At 39.6% G+C, this 22,096-nt stretch overlaps 1 protein-coding gene across 10 annotated transcripts in view; it reads right to left on the bottom strand.

Annotated features, from left to right (window-relative positions):
* The window catches only part of Dcun1d3 (defective in cullin neddylation 1 domain containing 3), a 37,152-nt gene that overhangs the window by 12,185 nt on the left and 2,871 nt on the right, over positions 1-22,096 (bottom strand). For 3 of the 10 annotated variants that reach the window (XM_078024267.1, XM_040276631.2, XM_021725438.3), the window contains one exon: positions 12,797-12,900. The exons of 5 other annotated variants lie outside the window; for them this stretch is intronic. The gene's annotated coding sequence lies outside the window, so the exon portion shown is untranslated. Of the gene's footprint in view, positions 1-12,796; positions 12,901-17,244; positions 17,316-22,096 lie in introns of all 10 variants that reach the window. 2 more of the 10 variants (XM_040276632.2, XM_040276636.2) reach the window with 1 other exon arrangement.

Here is a 22,096-nt window from a genome sequence, read left to right as displayed (position 1 = left end):
GGGTGGGGGAGCAGTCTGTCAGAGTTCCCATGGGAATGTTTCACAAAGAAGGTAGGTCTTGATCATAGCATGAAACAGGAAGAGAGGGGGCAAATATGGTCGGTCCACGTTAACAACATACTATCAATATTTTTAAATCATTATACTTAGGAGTAGATTATCATGAATTGTCATGTCTAATTCATTTGATAGTGGGAGGAAGTGAATAGAGTTTAAGGGAGTGGGCCTGAGGTCACAGAGCCAGCCTATGAAGAAAAAGGGATTCAAATCCAGGAGTCTGACTCCAGACTCTGCTCTCCACACAAGCCTCACTACTGTTCCTGCTGTGATATGTGCCAGGATACACCCCTCCCGCAAGGAGACAATGGTGCCCCTAGAAGAAAACATACTTATCAACAACCTAAGTGTGTTCCAGGAGTACTGAGTAAATCTGCTCAAACTCCAGGGAGGCCTTTGGTTCTTGTCTGAAGTCTTCCTAAACAATGTGTGTCCCTGAGGTAGTCACTTAAATTCTCTGAGTTTCTGTGACTTCATCATTAAACAAGGGGTCTGGATTAGTGTTCTGGGACTTCCTTCACATTTCTGACATCCAACAAGCTGAAGTTCTAAATGTACAATGCTTCAGGGTACTACTTTGCATCCCAGTGAATGGTTCTCATGCTTCTTCCTGTCCATGCCTATCAGAGCTAAGCCCCAAAGAGAGAGAGAGCATAAGGCTACTCCCATCTGGACAAGGAGTATGGATAACTTGGTTCTGCTGCCTTTCTTTTCCTTAACCATTTCAGTTTGATCTCTGCAGGGTCAGCAATGGGCTCTGACATATGGCAAACAGACCAGAGCAAGCTGGCTTGCTGCTGCAGCTGGTTGGGTCAGGAAGCTTGCTCTGAGGAATGCTGTGTTGGCTGCGGATGGGGAGCCTGTCACCCAAGGAACAGCTTTCCAAAATGAGGAGCTAAAAAAACAGGAGGCAACTGCTGGCATACAAAAAAAGAGTCTGCCAAGCACTTGAGATCTACTCTAAGACTTCCTCGACAGAAGGGACCAATCCGATCCACTTCTCTCTGTTCCCAACTAGAGTCTATTCAGTAATAAGAAGCCACTGACAGATGCTGGTGTTCCCAAATATTAGCGATAAGAAACCCATCTTTTCAACTTTTATCTAAATAGTTTGTAGCATTAGCTGGATGTATCTTATTTCTCACTGTATATGCCAGATACCCAAAGGCCAGAAGAAGCAAGTATGTGAATTCCTCAGCTTTTCTACAGCTGCCAAGGGCTGAAGCAGCTGTACTGGCAGAAGCCATCCTCCAGGGAGTCTCAAGGCAAGAACACAAGAGCCCTTGATTCTACCTGGCAGTCCCAAATTCTGAATGACCCGAGAAAAAGATGGAAAGAGGGTGGTGTCCATTTGTAAACTCTTTCTAGAATAACAAAAATACCAAAGAGGAAAAATCAAGCACCTGCTATAAATGCAGAGTCACTTGGAACTCAGGACTTAAAAGATCACCTTTGGAGATTAGGTCTTACTGAGAGCTACTTGGGAGGGAAAGCTGCTCCTTTTGCCAAAGCAAACAAGACCTGTCTGCTTCTATTTTCACTCTTTTAAAAGACTTTTTGTCCTAAAATGTCCTACAGCAGCAACCCAAGGCAGCAGTTCCAGTTAGGAACACATGAGGTTCTACATAGCCAACTCAAAACTGCAAAAGGAAAGAGGGATGACGGGAAAGATGAAAGAGAAAACATTTTTAAAAGAAAATAAACCAACTCGTTATATTTCTGTAAGATAATCTTAGGTCACGTGACTAAGACCAGCTTGTTTAGCAAAGCAATTTCTTTTCAAAGTGCTGTCATTGTTCTTTACCTGCACATTTTTAAAACAATCATGCGCCACATAAACAATGCTTCGGTGGAGCACACATACAACAGTGGTCCTACACTATTATAATGGAGCTAAAAAAATGCTCTTGCCTCCTGACATGGAAAACCATCCTAGCCATCCTGCTGTGGTCATGATGCAACTTATTACTCACATTTTCATGTTGATGCTGGTGTAACAACCCTACTGTGCTGCCAGTCATCTAAGAGTACCACACACACAATTATACATAGGTACACAATACTCAGCAATAATAAACTGCTATGTGACGGGCTTATGGATTTACTATGCTTTTTATCTTTAGAGCGTACTCCTACATATAAAAGTTTCCTGTAAAACAACATGTGGTGTGACGCCAACAGCAGCCTCATACATCTTGTGTTTACCATCTCTTGATTGCATCAGAGGCTATACAGAGTGACTGACTTTTATCATCAAGATGTTAAGTATATTCTATGATGTTTGCTCAATAGCAAAATCTCCTAATGACATAGTTCTTAGAACACAAACCCCTCATTAAGCAACACATGACTATACACTACTGAGAATATATATCCAGTTGAGGCCTGAGGACTGAAGCCAGCGTGGACTGGCTAAACCAAATGTCTGGCAAATACCATCAAGCCAACACACATAAGCTACTATAAAAATTTCCAAACACTGAATAACAAATCATTTTTGGTCTCTGTGTTTAAGAACTGAGGTATTTACAAGAGCTACATCCCACATGACTCAAAATAATCAAAAAGGGGCCAGAGCATTTCACTGACCCACAGTGAAATAATTTTTGCTGTCACTATTTTTCTGGACAGGTCTGACTGCCCATTTATGTGGGAAAGGGGGCAGGTATCATTAAAAAGTATGGGATTTCTATGTTGGCTACTCTTTTTGTTTCTGAGCCAGTTTTCCCAGTGACTTTCCCTGTTTAAAAACCAGAGGACAGTCTTGGGTTGGTTTGTGCTCCATGGTACTATAATAAAACTAGCATGCCTGCTACACTCATCTCTGGGTGTAAGCTTGCAACTTGTCTCCTTCTGTAAGATGGTGGCTCATTAGAACCCACTGAAGGTGTAGGCACCAATTCTCTGCTTCCAGGCAGCATATGGCTATCAGCTACCCTGGAGGCTCACCTGACCATAAACAATTTGCCCTCAAACATCCAATTACCATACTTCTGTTCACTTTTCAGTCACCTTCTGAGAAGTTCAAGAGTCAGCAACTAACTGAAAAATACTTAATTGGAGTCGATTTTTGCATCTCAATAAAAGGCAAGAAAGGAAACTGAAATGAGTCAAAAGATGAGGAAGGAACCTGACACAAAGATGAAAAATGACTGCCCTCCAAGTGTCTTAAAGGGGCACCTGAATGACCACAAATGAACAGATGTGGTTTCTAGAGCCACACAGCCTCTAAGTAGGCCTCAAGTTCATCACATGGTAACTAATCAATGTCTTTTAATGTTTGCTAATTATTTACAAAAAAAAAAAAACCAAAAAAACTAAATCCATTAGGACTACATTTATCAGCTTTTTCCTAGAGGCCCATGATAGAGGCTGACAGCTAATGCAGGGCAGACAGGAAGCGCTTGAAGAGGGACAGAAAAGATTTGTACAATAAAAGAATTCCTGCTTTCAACCACATCACCAACCTGGTCAGAAAAGTCAGGCCACTAAAACTTTCATTTCCTGATGCCCAATTCAAAAGTATTACATATTTATTCTGTGAAGATTAGAAAATGTAGACAAGAAAAAAAAGAAAAAGGGTGGCGGTGGGGGGGGGTCGCGGGGGGAGGGAGGGAAGGAGGGAAGAAATGTAGAGAAGTATAAGGGAGAAAAATAGTCAGTGATTCCACCACTCCAGTTATATTTTAGAGTACCTAATTTCAGTCTTTAAAATGAGCACATATGGATGGCACACATATACACACATGTACATATTATGCACATTAAACCTTTAAACAGAACTGAAATCATACTGTTCATCCCATCTTGCAATCTTTTCCACCCAACACTTTTCATAAAAATTTTCCCCTCTCAAAATGTTTTTAAAAGAGCAGCAATTCAATGGTATTATTGGTATCACCACTAATGCTCCAGCTATTTCACATAACCCACAGACTATTTATACTCAACTATTCAATCTGTCAAAAATCTGGCACTGTACTCCAGAGGTGGACAAAGAGATTGAGATTTTGTGTTAAAACATTTTTAATAGCCAGATAAGGCTTCCACTGAACGCAAATATCATAATTTGTCGATTTAATCCCTTATTGTTTCTTGGACACTTAGCTTGCTTCCAACATCTCACTATTATAAATAATATCAGGATAATAAATAAATTTAGCATATTTATAATTACTTTCTGAGAATAAGTTCCTAGAAGAGAAAATAATGGATCAAAGATCATATATATATAGACAGATATAGATATACACCCACTCATACATATATATTTATATACACATGGCTTTTTAAAAAGGAAGTTATTTTTTCTCAGTTTATTGACAGTGTTTATTTCTCTTAATATCTTCTTATAATATCTGCCAACTAATTCAAGATCCTTAAAATTTTTTTTACCAAAAGCACTTAAGACAACATACTTAAGGAAAAATATCCAACTACCAAAGAAGGATATAAGATAGCTAAAGAAAAAAAAATTTCTTTCACAGTGAGTCCAAGGACTTTAAGAAAGTAATGCTAAATGACAGAATGGGATGGAAGAGGCTGAAAAGAGAATTCTCCTAAGAATGTCTTTCAAGTTTTATTTAATCTAAATTTCCTCAATATGTTTTTTCAAAAAGAAGACAGAGAGCTCTTCTTCCCTCATGCTCAACCTCAAAAAGAGAAAAAGGCTCATCTGAAGGTTTGAGGAATAACTGTCCCCTTACCAAAGGTTTAGCCTCTGGCCCACAGGCTAGCCAGAACCAGAGAGAATTACATTCCCCGGGAGTAAGAGGTTCACTTGAAACGTGGAAGCCGTGAAATGGTTCATGGGCTGGACTTTTTTTACATGCTTTCAAGCCACAGATTGGATCCAAGGATATCACTTCATGTAGCAGAGTTGTGTCTTCCTCCCCAACAGCTTGGCTCTTAATCAGTGATCACCCAACTTCACCAGTAGGTCCCTGCCCCTCAGTCTTGGCAACAAGGCAGGGTGGGGTTCATAATGGAACATATGACTAGGACCACAAAAACCTCATACGCTCTGGACTTCAATGGAGATTGGATCGGGAATATGCAGGTGACCCAAGTTAGTCAAAGTGAATCGCAGCACTAAAAATACCATCCCCTTACCACAGCCACCAGGGAAAGTAACACTGCCTATCAAAGGTCAGTGTGAGGATTATATGGGCCCTCCTTACTACATGAGTCTCAGCTCTAATGCAGGTAGAACCCAAGAATGAAATCCCCAAATAGAAAGTAGCACCGAAGACAGAGAGAAACTGAATTCTCAAGGCATTATTTGTACCCCAAATCCAACTATACCTAGAGTAAGATAAAAGTCTAGACTTCAAAAATATGTGAGCCATAAACAAGTAAATTCCCTCTTGCACAGACCAGATGTTAGTTTTGGTCACAACTGAAAGTGTCCCTACCAAGCTATGTCACTCAGTTCTACTTCACAGAGCACAGAAAGGGAAAATCTAATACTCAGACTTTCTGATTCATGCTCCAGGACCAACTTGCTAGGCCATATTTCACCCCATATGTGAGAACCTTTAGCTGAACAACAGGACCAAAGATCCCTAGCTCACAAAAACAGTCAAATTCCATTACAACTCAAAGGATGCTAGTTAGAAGACTGTAAGACTAACAAGCCTGCAATTGCACATTTTCACAATCTTCGCCCTCCTGAAGTTGACATGCCCCAGAGTACTTACAGGTGTTTTGCTGTACTATGGGCATATTTTCTGTCCTGCTCATGTTCCCAAGGTGAAGCCTCCTCCCAACATTCAAGGCTATAATGTAAGAGCTTCTGGAAGTCTTTTCCCATGAAAAATAACAATCTTCCAGCTGAAATGGGTATTTGATCTAAACCACATCCTATGAAACAGACCAGAACTGACCAGAACTTGGCTACACTCTTGATTTCAATTACTATCACTGAAACAATCTCTTTTTGATTTTAAGTGCTGAGGAGCAAATTTAGAAAGTGTTCAAGTTTCTAAGACAGTGACAGGAAATGTTCATGTTTCATGTCTTTATTGGAAATATATTCCCTACAGGTTGAAACCTGAGGCTCTGCCTGTTTTTTTTTTTTTTTTGACAGTTACTTATTTTCAAAAATGATTATATGGCATGAAGCCCCAGGATACATGTATAGAGATGAGCAGATAATTAAATCAAAATAGAACTCTACACCTTTTGCAAAGTAAGGCATCTGATGATCCCTACAAGTTCTTGCCCACTACCGACCACATGATCTGACAAAATTGCCACATCTCAGGGCCAATGCAGTGCTGTCTAATCCAACTCTGTCCTCATAGCTAGTCCCTATTTTAAGAAAAGCCAGTATGAGAAAATTCTAAAACAAAGCAAAAGCAATAGAGCCAATAAGATCTTTTTTTTTAATATTTATTTTTCAGTTTTCAGCGGACACAACATCTTTGTTTGTATGTGGTGCTGAGGATCGAACCCGGGTCGCACGCATGCCAGGCGAGCGTGCTACCGCTTGAGCCACATCCCCAGCCCCAAGATCTTTTGATACATATGAAAACCTCAGGATAGCTATGGGTCCCAGAATAAACTGTAAGTGTGCGCGCACACACACACACACACACACACAAATTTTGCATCCAAGAATGGGACTCCACAGAATTACCAGCAACTCCCTGAACTGCCATCATTGTTTAGCATGTACTGCAACCACAATCAACCCCTTCACTCAAAATACTGCAGCTCCTTCAGCTGCTCTAGCATAGTTCTGTACCTTTTTGGAAGAACAAAAAGTGATTCAGCTGCAGAATGATGATGTTTGTATAATCTGACCCTCTTGGCTCTCCAGCACACACTTGAACCACCTTACACCTCAGTTTTCTCACCTGAAAACTAGGAAAAACAAAAGATCACTTCCTATCTGAGGGGTCTCAGTTCAAATGCTGAGATGAATTTAAGTGTCCAACCAATTTAAGTGTCATTTCACTCCACCCCAGGACAACACTGTTTTATCTCTTCACAAGACATGCCACTCTCTGAAATTCTTATTTGTTGACTTATTTATTGCCAGCTTCCACTACTCACAGGGATTTTTATCATGTGCACCTGAATTATGTGGCACACAGCAAGTGTTTGCTAAGTATGTACTGAATGATGATCCCTGATACTTACTGAGAACTCCCTCTGTACAAGGCACCTGTCCATCACTTTAAGTATATTAACTCATGATTGAATAAATGATCAACCTGACATGCTTGGCACTTTCCCTAGAACAGTTTCTCAACAAATGGTAGCTATTTATACCAATTCTAATTAAATGCTGATGTTAACAAATACTCAACAGTAAAGGGGCTGAGTTTTAAGGATCAGAACTTCTCAAGAGTTGGTTCTAAAGATCCAATTTCTCCTAGACCTCTGCACTCCCAGCACCCTGCCAGCTTTAGGAAAGAGGGTGAATAAATTGTCTCATTGCTCCAATTATTCCTTCCCTTATCAGTTTCTTAGATAATGTGATAAAACATGGCTTCTCAGTTTCTCAGTCAGCAATATAAGGTTCCATCTCTCCCTGACACTTTACAAATTGATTTTCACCTCCCACGTAGCAAATGTCAGAATTTGAAGCTGAAACAGGGAGATGTTTAACCTGTCTCTTTCTGACCTGCACCTCGGCCTCTTGGGAAAAATTCACATTATTAATGGAAATCTCTCCTGTCTCCTCTTTTATCAAGGACGTAAGTCAATAGGTTTACTGAGGCTACTTCCATGCAGCACTCTAGAAAGCCCCAGTGAAAACCTTTCGGGTACTGGTGTGAACAGTCTTTCCCATTTCAATAAACGAAGGCATCCTATCAAAGAGGTCTGAGATGCAAGAATAAAAACCAGTACCGTCTCTGAACGCTGCATACTACTTATTTTAAATAGGGATTCAACTGTTTAAAACAGAAGGGCTCACAGTTTTACATTTCTTAAGATGTTACACCACTGTGTAATTTACAAAAACTCATTCAATGGCAGAAGAGCTCTGGATTCAGACAACTGAAGCATGTACCTTGGCAAAGAGGGTAAGAGTGTGGGCAATAAAGGTCTTCCATCTCTTGTAGAACTACCAGAGACAATGGGCATAGGATGGCAAGAAAAGACTAAGATCTAAAGTCCTAAACAGGGCTTCCAAAGCCAGAGGCACTTGCCAAGAAAGCAAAGAGCAAATTCCACCCCCGCTGGCTGGCAGGCCCACTCACTCTGCTTACCCTGTGAAACAGCCAGCTCATGCTCTCCCCACCCCCAGGCTCAGCTATGATATTTGGGGTAGAGAGAGAATAGCAACACTGGTGACTTTTATAGGAGCCTGCTTTATAAAAATAGAGCCTCCAATTTTAGGACTAAAATCAAAAAGAAAAATAGCCAGAATTAGAAGTTTGTTTTAACACAATACATTGAAAATTACAAGTTTAAGTGCTGGTAGCTGGGGATGGGGATCACACCACCACATGACTTCTCAGTGAGTCATAAAAAATAGTACAGGCTTGTTAACAGTGGATGTCCACCAACGCCAGGCTTAAGGAGTCCACTGTGTCAGGTGATGGAAAACCAAACTGACACCCCTTCCGCATTAGTTTCAGCAGCGGCAGGATTGACACAAATGAACTCCAGTAGCAACTACAACAGAGAGCATTAATAGACCTTTCGGAGGCTGGTCAGACGGAATGTTGATTATGCGACTCATTTTTTAGAAGTTAAATCAGTTAAAAGAAGAGAGAGAAAAACCTTCTAAACTATTAATAAATCACTAAAATATTTCTGAATTTCTAATGCCCATTCTTGATTAACACACCCTTGTGTCAAAGCAAAAGCCAAATGCAGGTATTTAAGAGCAAGGTGCTACCCTTTAGTTATGAGAATCATTCTGGTGGAATTAGATGAGAACAACAAAATTCACCTTCAGGCCTAGATGGATACTGTCATGATAATAAAGACCTCCCGAAAGGGCTTGTGGGTACCAAATTACATAACAAATTCATTTGTGCCAGGCAACCAGGATTAACTCCTATTCACCCAGGTTTCAACTCAATACTGCCAATGGGCTTATCAAAATGGAAGAGTCATTATCCACCACTGCTTAGCAAAAAGCACAGTCATCTTTCTCACTACAAATCGGTTTGCTGACATTAACTGCTCACTGCAAGAAGTCAAACTTAAAACAATCTTAAAAAACTGATGCTGTTTTCTTCCTGGCCAAAAAAAATGTTTTTAAGAACCAGAAAAGAAAATGCTTCATTACTTTCTCCCTCAGTAAGTTTTTCTGACTGAATTTTTAAGTGTGCAATGATATTTTTTTAATAAAACACTTTATTCTATTATATATTTAAGGTTTAAATGAATGACAATAATATTTATTCGTAAGGAACACAAACATTCATGAGTCACAAGTAAACAAATATAACAAGGGAATAAAAGAAACAGGACATTACTGCAAGCTCCAAGAAGGGAGGAGTGTAAGGCAATGTGAAGAAACACCTAAGAAACACTTTCTAAAGAATCAAATGAAAAATAACCACCTACCATGTACCTACTGCACTGCACAAATCTTACATGCACATTATACATCCCTTTTTTTCCTATCACTGAGCTACAACCCAGCCCATGGTATGTGTGTGTATGTGTGTGTGTGTGTGCGCGTGTGCGTGTGTGTGTGTGTATACATAGACACACATATGCTTTTGAGAGAGACAGTCTCACTAAATAGCTGAGGCTGAGGCTGGCCTTGAACTTGCAATTCTCCTGCCTCACACCCCCAAACTGCTGGGATTATAGGTGTGCACCACTACAACAGATTACTCATCATTTTACATAATAATATCCACAAATACTTCCCCAAGGTTTACTATGTACCAAACTATATTTTAAAAGCATTTTTGCACATACTAACTAATACAACAACCCAATAATCCACACAAAGTCCCCAGAGGGTAGATGTTATTTTCACCATTTTATAGATGAGAAAATTGAGGCATTAAGTGCGAATAATTTGCCTAAGGCGACATTGCTAAAAAGTGGCAAAGCTAAAATCTAACCCCACGTTCTACTCTTTCTTTTAAGGAAAATGCTTTCAAAGACACTTTTTTAAATGCAGGTTTTTAAACTGCCTCTTTCACAAAAAGCACACCACCGTAGGAAGGCATTCTGTATGTTTTGGTGCTCCATATCTTTTAGTTACTCAGAATGAGAGCTTGAACTAGACCAGCAGCTTTCAAACTGCAGCTACAACCTTCAGTGAGAAATACATTCTACATCCTGACTTAATACACCCATGTAAACACATGCATGACCTAATGAAGTTTCACACAATAATATTTACCCTCCTGTGATGCACTCTGATTTATCATATTTCTTTTACATTTCATTTTTAAACTGGTTGGTATGACCCTCCAGTGACATACATGCATAGAATGAAAATCTCAAGACCAAATTTGAAGGTTTCCTCCAACCTCTTATGTGCCAGACACAATGCTGGACATTTTCCAGTCATGATAGCATTTAATCTCCACAGCTACCCTGGGAGGATGGTACTACTGTTATCTCTGTTTTACAGATGAGGAAATGAGCTCGGAAATAAAGCAGCTTACACAAGTCCCTACTCTATGACAGAGTCAAGGGAGCTCAGCAAACACTCCATCGGCTCCCCAGTTTCCAAGTGTCCTTTCATTTACATGGGGAAATGTGTCTATTTCTGGCCAATGGGCTGTAGGCAGAAATGACTCAGTGACTGCAGGCAGATGTGATATTATTTTGAGGCCCAGGCACAGATTTGTCACATGACATCTCACCCATCTTTCCCCCTTAGTGAGCTGAGCCAGTGACCCAAACTATAAAAACGGTACCATATGAGACAGTAGAGCCTTCCTACGTCAGCCTGGGTTCCTGTGTGGTTGTATGGAGCAGAGCACTGCTCTGTCTACTGAGCCAAATGGAACAAATGAGTTTTTATCAGAATAAGCCAGGTTTTTAAGTTCTAACTCCTGAGTATCTATCCTTCCCCAATCTACAGTGACTTAGTTCAGGCCTCTGCTGTCTTTATTGTAATACCTTCACAAAAGGTTTAACTACTTCCAATCTCTCCACACTGCCACTGTAGTAAACACACACACACATGGGCATGCCATGTCCCTACTCAAAATAAATTCCCCTTCATCTCCCTGTTCTCTAGTCTTGGTCCTTCGAGTCTAACTCAGATTTTCTTCCTACAGGACTCCTTCCTGCTGACCAAGTGTCTCTATGCCTCTCAGCACCTTCTTTTATACAACTGATTTTTTTATAGTATTGATTTTACAACCTTAATTGTTCTTGTTTCTGATGTTCCTAAAATACTATAAGGTCCTGAAGAACAAGAGGCGCTCCAATTTGTTGGAATGAAGAGCTGGCAGCATATAAATACATTTCTTCTTTCAAAAACACTACATATTTAAATCCTGGGGTCAAACTATGCACGCTTCTCTACGAAGATCCTATGTAATCCTGAGAGGATTACATTTTGGAGGCCAAAATTTTCTAGCTTATAAGACTGGTTTTGAGTTTCAGAAGTCCCCTATGAATGATTCACATTCCATCTAGGAAAGCTAGTCCCTCATTCATATACTTCTAACTGGAAAACCACAAAATCTGGCTCTTTTTAAGGAGAAAATATCTTTTTTATCTGTTTAGAAATCTTGAGCAATGTTAAAAGTGTGTTTCTAAAAATTTCTGCTCTTTTAAGCTGTTATGGCAATCGAAGCTCTTTTGCTTAAGCAGGTTTTGTCAGAAGTATTAATGCTGGAAAGCTTTAGAATTTTGTGTTGAGTGAATCAATTTCAGCACTATATGCAAATAAGAAAGGGGAGTGGCTTGGACCAAATTACTTACTGAGAACAAAAAAAAATCATTCCTTCCAAACAGGGGGAAAGGCAACTGGAAAGATTTTAACCTGTTGCATAACTTTTTATTAGCTCTTTTCGCTGGGTCAAGCAATAGTTGAGAACTATATACTTAGAAAAGCAAATGCTCTGATAGATTGAGCAATTTCAGTTCTTTGCCTAGGGAAGTTTTAAAGTTCGAATTAAAGATTAAATCTTCAATTAAGTGTTTCTTTTTTTTTTTTAAATTTGAATTTTCCAGGAAAGTTCAAGTTTCCAACATCCCCAAAACTCTTTATTTTAGAAGCAAAAAGATTCTAGATGAACTGAAAGTTTACTCTACCTTAAGAAGATCATGATAAGTGGTCCTGGAAACAGCCTGGAAAGGTACTGAACTCTACCACCATGTTTGTACAACCTTCCTCTGAATTATGTATCATCTTTTTAACTGAGTGGTTTCATATGCTTATACTTTTATGGAGATTATACTACCATGGAGATAATTATTTGTATGACTGGGAAGGAATCTTCTTCTTTCATGTGGCTCTCATCTCTAAAAACCCTACTGCTCAGCTGCCCACAAGAAAGCTTAACCAATACACATTGATCCAATGGCAATTTCCCAAGGAGAGAAGGAAATAAATAACCCCACTTTAAGGGCTTTACAAAACCTAGTCTGTAGAGCAAGGGCAAATGTCACAAACCATGCCCATTCCCTTTCAAAATTCATCCAGACTCATCAATCATTGTACTAAGGGAATGGACTATTTCAGAAACCTGATATATATCTGCCCTGAGTAAGGTGGTCTTGTGAGTTTTACATCCAAGGAGAGAGGTAAACTGGTTACAATTCAAATAAAATTGCTGCATATGCATACCATGAAGTAGATCTTTCTGGGAATGAAGATTTTTAATCCGGCAAAACAGCCTTAAAACCTGAAGTGGTGTCCCACGCTGGTAATCCCGGAAGCTATTCCCGAGGCTGAGGGAAGAGGATGGCAAGTATGAGACCAGTCCCAACTTAGCAAGGCCATTTAGAGAGACCTTATCTCAAAAAAATTTTTTAAAAAAAGGAATAGTTTGGGATATAGCTCAGTGGTGCAGTTCTTACCAAGCATGCATAAGGCCTGGTGTGTGTGTGTATGTACATGTGTGTATATATACATATATATATGAATGTATATGACCTTAGGTAAAAGACTTCCCCAATGTACCAGTAACACAAGTCACAGCCGTTCTCAGAAGACAGTGTGAATGAAAAAAAAAAAATCAAAATTATATAAGGATTTGAAGCATGGAACACTAAATCCCACCTCAGCTGGGGAACATAAGAGGAGTTTCTCATTAGGAAATCATACAGAGGACTGGGGGTGAAACTCAGTGGTAGAGCACCTTCCTAGCATGCTCAAGGCCCTGGGTTCCATCCTCAGCTCTGTTTAAAAAAAAAAAAAAAAAAGAAAGAAAAAAGAAGAAATCTTATATATCTTATATTACACAAATGAAGTAGAAGATAAACTTCATGCTACATCATTATCACCATTTCCTCAATATTAAACTAATCCTGTAACATATGGCACAGAAAGGAAATAGACTTGAAAACATCTTTATAGCAATTTTCAAAAATTATCATTTGAAACATTAAACAATTTATAACAGGGAGCAATAATAAATCCATGGTCCTTTATGCCGAGTAAATTTGGAATAAGATCACTTGAAAAACATATACCAACCACCAAATGTATGTAGATGATTAGAGATGACAGTGGTAAGATACACAGAAAATATACAGGAACGATAGATAAAAAAGGCTTTAAAAAGCAGAAAAAATCAAGAAACACAGACTACATCTGGAAGCAGCTTTCCCAACCTCTATTGCTCAATAGAGATTCCAGTTTTATTCTGGGGTTTTACTGAAAAGAGCACCTCCCACAATAGATGGTATCATTTTCACCACTACTAGTTTGCCTTCAAGACCTCCTCACTGCGTTAAATCATGAGCAACAGGAAAGAAAGTGAAACAAGATTTTTAAAAATTGTCTGCCTCAGTGTTTAACTTCATTTTAAGGCACATGTCACACTGTCCTTCTAAAACAGTTACCAGCAGTAAGTAATGTACAGGATGGCTCTTGAGATGAGGCAGAGCTTTCAGAGCCTTGAATCCGTGCCCTGGCTTGTGTGCAAGAGAAGCAGTCAAGGGTTTTTCTTCTTCTTCCCTAACAGAGCAAGTCAGACCCTAACTTCTACCATAGAAGTCCCAACATCAAAGAGTGAATGGAACTAAAGATCAATCCAGGTAGCAGAGAAACTGCTAACAGTGAAGGATACAATATTATTCATTTTTTATTGTTTTAAAAAAAGGGGGTCACAGGCTGGGGATGTCACTCAGTGGTAGAATTCTTGCATAGCATACACAAGGCCCAGTTTTGATGCCCAGTACTATACAACAGAAAAAAAAAAGGCAGCGCTATTAATGTTTATGACATTTTAAATTCTATATAACCTATGAATATTTTTTCTATGAAAATAAAAATCTGTTAATTTGCTTGAGTTAGAAAAGTCTATAAGCCCACTCAAATTTGGACCTGCTGGACTGTGGCCATCACCACAAAGATTTAACATTAAGATCTGGCACTGCACTAGAAATTTACAAACTTCAGCCATTCCTTACCACCTTTATGATTTACATGTCCATTTTCCATCTCAACTACTGTTCATGAGATTTTTTTTTTTAAGCTTAAAAAAATTCTATCTACTTTAGCATTATTCTAAGCCTAAATATCCAGGTGGACACATGTGTCATATTCTAGTTATGTTTTAATATGTTTTAATACATATTAAAAACTAGAATAAATTAAAAGTAATCATCACATACCACCAAAAGTCATCTTGTATACTGTCAGTGACACAAAAATACACACCCTTGAGTGCTCATAAGAGCAGCTCATATACTGTAAGTGTAACCAAAGCCATAGAGTAACCAAAGCCACACTTCAAGAAATTTAGTCATTTGTCACAGTTAAAGGCTGGGTGCAATGGCACAAGCCTGTAATCCCAGAGGCTTGGGAGGCTGACGCAAGAGGATCACAAGTTCAAAGCCAGCCTCAGCAAAAAGCGAGGTGCTAAGCAACTCAGTGAGACCCTGTCTCTAAATAAAGTTCAAAACAGGACTGGGGACATGGCTCAGTGGTCGAGTGCCCCTGAGTTCAATCCCTGGTACCCTTTCCCCCCAAAAATCAGTTAATGAAACAAATTCAAAGAGGGGATATGACCTGCCAAAAGTCACACAGCAAATAATGGCAGAGTCCAGGCTAGACTCAAGGACTGCCCAGTGGTGGTTCTACTTAAGTACTCTCCAGAGTACTTAACTGAGCTAACCAAGTTAGAGATCAGGCCTCAGTAGAGTTCACCAACAAGTGAGACTGGTCAGTGAGCCCTCTGCGTGTGGATGTGGGCTTTTCACTTCTCCTAAGAAGCAAATTCATAACATGGCACTTACCAGCTGACTCTCTTGTCAAAGATTATCTGGACCTGCTAAAAGAAAACCTTGTTTCCTTCCAAAGTCTCATGTGGTTTTGCCCAACTCATTGAACTTTAAGGCGTATGGCCAAAGATTAAAATGTCTCCTGGATCAGTTTCCCAATTTTTGATCCAACAGTATCCTGACCCCTTGTCCCATTGTTAGACTCATGCAGGCTCTATAGGGTTTCAAGAGGAAGATTTTCCATCTCTGGGTTTTAGGCCAGCTTTGGAAACAGGCTGGAAGTTTCCATTACAGAATCACTCATGTATTTCCCAGATACCCAAAGGGCAGGTTTTATTTTCAAGCGATAGATAACTTGTATCTACTGCATGCCTAGCAATGTTTTATACACTGCCCCATACTTTGACAATAGGAAGAAGTAAAATGACATAGTTCCTAGCCTCTTGAAAGCTGCCAATCCAGGTAAGCTTAGCTATGTATGCCATGCAGCTAACAATAACTAATATTATTAAATGTTTATCTATGTGCAAAGGCCCTATGCCATGTCCTTCAAATGCATTATCTTATTGAATCTTCACACTTATTTCCAGAGATTACTGTCAATGTACACATGATAGAACTGAGGCCTCGTGATACATGGCTCATTCAAGTTCAAATTGCAAGTAGGTGCTGAAGTTCAGACTCAAACCCGGATTGACTCTAGACCTAATCTCTCCACCAATGCACTATATATACCTACACTGTTTTAAAATCATATTAAAAGGTAATGTGATATCTGTATATCTAATTTCTCATTATCTTTTTTCTTCTATTAGGGAGGTCTAGAATTGCACCAGCGTACTGTGAAGTTTTAAGAATATAGCACATTCTGGGAATGCGACCTCCCCGCAATCCTCTACTCCAATGCTGGGGATGGAACCCAGGCATATGCTAGGAAAGTACTCTGCCACTGAGGTACATCTCCAATCCTAGGAATGCCATTTATATTGAGGGAAGTTCACTTCCTGTAACCTGAGTTATTCAACTGTTTGCAGCACCCTGGATAACAAAAAATACCATCAAATAATAATGCACATTGCTAAGTGTCATCTAAATTAACTGTAGGTAGCCTTATTCCATTACAAAACTGGAGGAAAATGTGGTATAATAAAAAATATGTTCTGTCTTTGTCCCTCATTCCTGGCTCCTGCCAACTCCTAAAACTCTTGGAATTTCCTGACTGATGTGTCTTTTATCATTTAAGAAACACATTTTGGACACACCACAGAAAAACAGGTCCACATTAAAGCCAACTTCACTGATGCTTAGAAGCCACTTCCCAGGCTTGATCTAATCATGAAATCTTCATGTGTCACCAATTCAGAGCACTGCTGAATTTGGCATTAGTAAGAAATCACACTCTTTAGGCAGATTCACATGCACCTCAGTAGAATACAACATGATACCAGGCATGGTTTTGCATGACTGTGAAAGTACCTACTCGGGAGGGTGAGGAAGAGGATCATAAGTTCAAGGTCAGCAGTGTGGACAACAGTGAGAGCCTGTCTCAAAATAAAATAATAATAATAATAGGGCTGGAGGAAAAAAGTGGAAAAAAAGAGGAAAAAAAGAGGCCCCTCTGGGGATGCAGCTTAGTGACAGAGCTTGAGTAAAGTCTTATATCCAATCCCCAGTACCACCAAAATTAAAAAAAAAAAAAAAAATTAAATTAAATCTTTAAAAATGCAGACATGGTATTTTTAAAAATTTTTGAATTTTAAAAATGCAGACAAGTTTTACAGTGATTTATTGCACATTTACTCTAGTTTCAGGAGAGAGTAATCATGTACTACCTCAAGAGCTTACCTGTTCACACTGAACTGCAGACATTGTTATGTGACAACAGTCACTATCTATTGTTCTCTTCCTTACGCACACTTTTTTTTTTTTGAGAGAGAGAGAGAGAGAGAGAGAGGAGGGAAAGAATTTTTATTATTTATTTTTTAGTTTTTGGCGGACACAACATCTTTGTTTGTATGTGGTGCTGAGGACTGAACCCGGGCCACACGCATGCCAGGCGAGCGCGCTACCGCTTGAGCCACATCCCCAGCCCTACGCACACACTCTTAACCCAAACCTTAACAGATCATTATATTTTCCATCTTACTTACCAACTTCTGATTTGTGAATATAAAGTCGTAAGTGACATAAATCTAAAAGAGAAAGCCAGCACTCCATAAGCAGACCATCACAAAAAAACAGGGAGTCTTTAAGACCAAGCTAGTCAAACCAACCACTACATCCCTGCACTCCTCTCTCTGCAGCAGAAATATACTTTCCAATTGGGGGACAGAGGACTTGTGGTCAGGGCCCTGATCGGGGCCAGTATATTGCATAACTCCACAGGTCCCTGTCCCCCTCCTAGTAAATGGTATTCCCTGAGTTGGGCAATCATGTGGGACTGTATCTTTCCTACCCACTGTCCCCTCAGTAAGTGCCATTTAGTACTTTTTAGCCCTTCCCAGCTGGACCACTGAGAACTGGTCTCTTCCCCACTATCCCCTGGCCACAATACCCTCCTCTGTTCCTATAAAGGTCTGCTCCCCTAACTCTAATTCTCCCCACCCCAACAGAATCACCTAAATGGCTCCTGAAAAGCCTTTAGATTTTTCTCTTCCATAAAGATTTGGAAATCCCAAGCAGAAATGTCCAGCCCATGGCCATAACTTATAACCAACTGTTCTGAATAAATGATTGGACAAGTGACAAGTTAGGTCTAAGAAAAATTAATTTGCTAAGACAGGAGCGCCATGGAAATTTGGGGGGGGGGCGGGGGGGGGGCGGCGAGTATCAGGGATTGAACTCAGGGATACTCAAACACTGAGCCACATCCCCAGTCCTACTTAGCACCTCGCCATTGCTAAGGCTGGCTCTGAACTCGTGATCCTCCTGTCTCAGCCTCCTGAGCTGCTGGGATTACAAGTATGTGCCACCACGCCCAGCACCATGGAAACACTCTTAAAGATGGACACAGCATTCATTAAATCACTTTTTAACTCCTTAATTCCACTTCCAAGAAAGAAAGATAATACTACCACAAATGAGAACCCCCCCCCAAATCCACCCTTATAGGGCCTGAAACTTCTAGCATGTCCCTTGATCCTGCCACTCAGGACTCACTCATGCTTTTAGTGGGCTAGCACGCTCCCCAAAGATGTATCCAAAACCTCTCTTCCCTATTTAATGAGCAAGGTAACCAGTGGATAGAAAGCAAGCATTTAAATGAAAGTAAATTTGCTTTACAAACATTTTAAAAAAAAACAGTGTATACTCATTGTGGTTATTTCCACAGAGCTATCTGTCAGTGGGTATACCTTCATTTTCCTGTTCAGATTCCAGAGCAGATCACTGGGTAAAGGAAGTACTGTACATGGGTCAATATTTTGCACAGGTCTTCTCTAAAGCATGTGCAATTAGCTAAAGATTTAAGTGGAAAAAAAAAAAAGCCTCAACTCCTATTTGAATGTAGTGTGACAACTTTCAGAAATATTTTGAGGGGGAAAAGCCTTCTCTCCAAGTATCCACAACTTCTCTAAACTGGGAAACTCTCATCCTATTAGTCATTAATAAAATTGCTTCACACATGCCATGCTATATATAGAAAGAGTCCTATTTAGAAGATTAATAGTTTGTGACAAAATGTTTAGGTAAAGAAACCAGGAATATAGAAAACCAATACCAAGGATTTACTCAGACTCTACTGAATGTCTACACAGACTAAGAGAGGCTGTGTAATGGAGAGGATAAGAATTAGTGCTGAGAAGTCTCTGTAACTTTCTTGATTTGTTTTCCCACTAAAATCATTGCTATTCAACCTGTTTTCATCTTCAGAACATTTTGTTCAACTAATATTTTATGGGAAAGCCCACTGTACAAGAATATTATAAGAATAAGAACTTTTTTCAGAATCAAGCAGTGGGGTAAAAAGGAAGGAAGAAAGAAAAATCCCCTCATCCCTGCCACAAGCATATTCCAGTAATGGTCACCAAGAGAGCATCTTAAAGCTCAACTTGTTAAAAAAAAAAAAATCACAATAAATATTCTAAGGTTCTGCAAAGATCTGACTTTTTTCCTGATTCTTCCTAAACTCAAGGAAGTGAAATTAACTGTATTCAAAAAATGCTACCACCTGAGTCTTGCTCAGAACCAAAATTAGAAGTCACACTCCAGTCCAGTTCAGGTCAACACTGAAGAGTCCAAATAACTTCAAGAACAAAATAGAATTAAAAGCTGTAGTCAAATTCTGCTGATTAATAGTGTGGTAGCAATCTATTACTAAAACAAGGAGCCAGGTCCTTCCAACACTGTCTCCTAGACTAACAGGCAGAGAGTAAGGCAATGGCAACAAGAAGGTAAACTCTCTTCCAAAATGAAAAAGTCCTATACTATGCAGGGGTGATATCCAAGATCCTCAGTCAATCATCTTTATAGGTCTCATCACAGAATTATTTCCATTTGCCAGGTTTAGTCCTCTAGCAAGACAGAGCACAACTGGAACATGGATGATGCTTCCCAAAGCTATGTAATTTAGGCTCCCATGATGCAATTCAGCTCAAAAGCCAACAGTGCAGCTCAGCCCAAAGGACACACCTGGGCAAGGCCAAGCCCTCAGGATGACACAGATGTCTACCTATCTGTGCAATCAGGTTGGTAACCAGATGCTGGGGAAGTGACTTATTCTGTCATAACAAGGGCTAGTCACCAATTTACTGAGTTTCCCTATTCTGATTTATGGTATTAAAATGACATCTCATTTGCACACATCCTAAAAAAGATGACTGGGCATTTCCCCCCTGCTGTTTTCTCTTTTCAGCATACCACAATTTCAAAGAACTGGAGATTGAGCCACTTCCTACCTTTTCTCTATTATCCCCCCCAATCTCCCTTTTTGGCTCCCCCCCCCCTCAAATAAGACCCTCTATCACCTACCAAAACAGAGCTATCGAAATCAGATTTGAACTAAAGGACACTGACTCAACTGACCCTGATGTGCAAAGGGCTCCAGCCACTGTCCCAACATTAGGAAGAACCGATCCAGGTTCAATGGTATCAACATCTATAAACAGACACAAAGAGGTAATTGTAAGTTATCAAGAGCTAGGGAAATAGAAGTTACCACATAATTACCATTGTTTCAATCTGAGTTACCACTTCTTCACCTCAAAACAACTGGCAGCCAGTGTACAATTAACTCTCCTTACTGCAGAACATATATCAAACAGTAACAAAATCAGATCAACTTTAAGTCATCTAATGCGATGCAAAACCACTTACCCACAACTCCAACACCAAGTGGCGTCAGCTGACTTTTTAGGTGTACACCTTTCAGAAGAGTTTGCCCAAAGCTTCCATCTAATTAAGAAACAAATTCACTGGTACCCTACATTAAAAGGCCAACCTAGCTCCAAGGCTCCAAATGTACTTGGATTTACAGATTCTTTCTCCAAACACAATTAGTGGCCAATGTAGGAGTCAATGGCCTCTCCCTGTGTTCAAGTCCCCTCCTACCCATCCACCCCCTTTCAAAAATTAGAAAAGAGCCCACAGTCTTCAAACTGGCTGATGAAATTTCAGCCTACAGGATATTTTCATTCTTGAGTTATAATAAACAATTGAAATTAAGATAAATAGTGGACAGCTTAATAACCCACTGTATAGAGCATTTTATGCCTAGCAGGAACATACAAAATTAAGTTCAAAATCTTTAACCTGGGCCAAACCAAATGTGTGGCTAATATATGTACGTATGCGCATATGTGTACATCCATAAACACAGGTGTGTATCTATATGCATATATGTGTACCTGTATACACCTACATTCATGTATGCATATACACACATATGTACACGTGTATGTGTGCATATATTACTACCAATTGTCCATTTCTTAGTTCTACTGAAAGTATGAAGGGTGGAGTCTATTGTTTGCCTCGCCCTAAGCTGTTCACTTTAGTCATTTGCTTGGTAAGGTTTTGACTGTATTCACATCAGAATTCAGTACCAGGCTCTGCTGCATCCCTTCATTGCCCAGAACTACCCCAGAAAGCTCCATTCAAGTTCATTCTGACAACCATCTATAGGTGCTATCACAATACCAGAACCTACAAAAGATGACAAATTCTCAATTTTTTATTAATCTTTCCCAAACACTAAGAGGTTTTATTAAACATTTCTAATACTGAGTTTACTTCAAATAGCCTAAGCAACATTTAAGTCTTTTAATTGCCTGGCTCAAAAGGCTGATTCACTCAAAGAACACACTAGTTACTGTTGTAAAGTTCAAAAAAAAAAAAAAAGAAGCATATTCTTTCTGTTTCAGACCACTGTGATATGGCTGAAAAGGGCCAAATCAAGGAGAAGTCTTTATTAGACCTCTCAAGTGGACAATCTGGTCAAGGTGAGGCTCCAAAGCAGTACACTGTACCTCCAACAAAAGGCCTTGGTTATGTGCCAACCCAAAGATGCCAACATAGTGGAAATGAGCCCTACGGTGGTCATTATCTAATGTAATCCATTGAGTAACTTTTAGTACATATCAGCTGGGTGTTATTAGCCATCAGGAGGACCAGACAAGAGTGGACTATTGCAACATAAAGTCTTCCTCCCCACAAAAAAACAGCTTTAAAGTTGGATCTTCATGGTCATCTCTGTAGACCA

The sequence above is a fragment of the Ictidomys tridecemlineatus genome, chromosome 10, assembly GCF_052094955.1.
Source record: "Ictidomys tridecemlineatus isolate mIctTri1 chromosome 10, mIctTri1.hap1, whole genome shotgun sequence".
NCBI lineage: Eukaryota > Metazoa > Chordata > Mammalia > Rodentia > Sciuridae > Ictidomys > Ictidomys tridecemlineatus.
The sequence above is the reverse complement of the archived record's forward strand: the minus strand, read 5'-3'. Positions and strand labels throughout refer to the sequence as shown.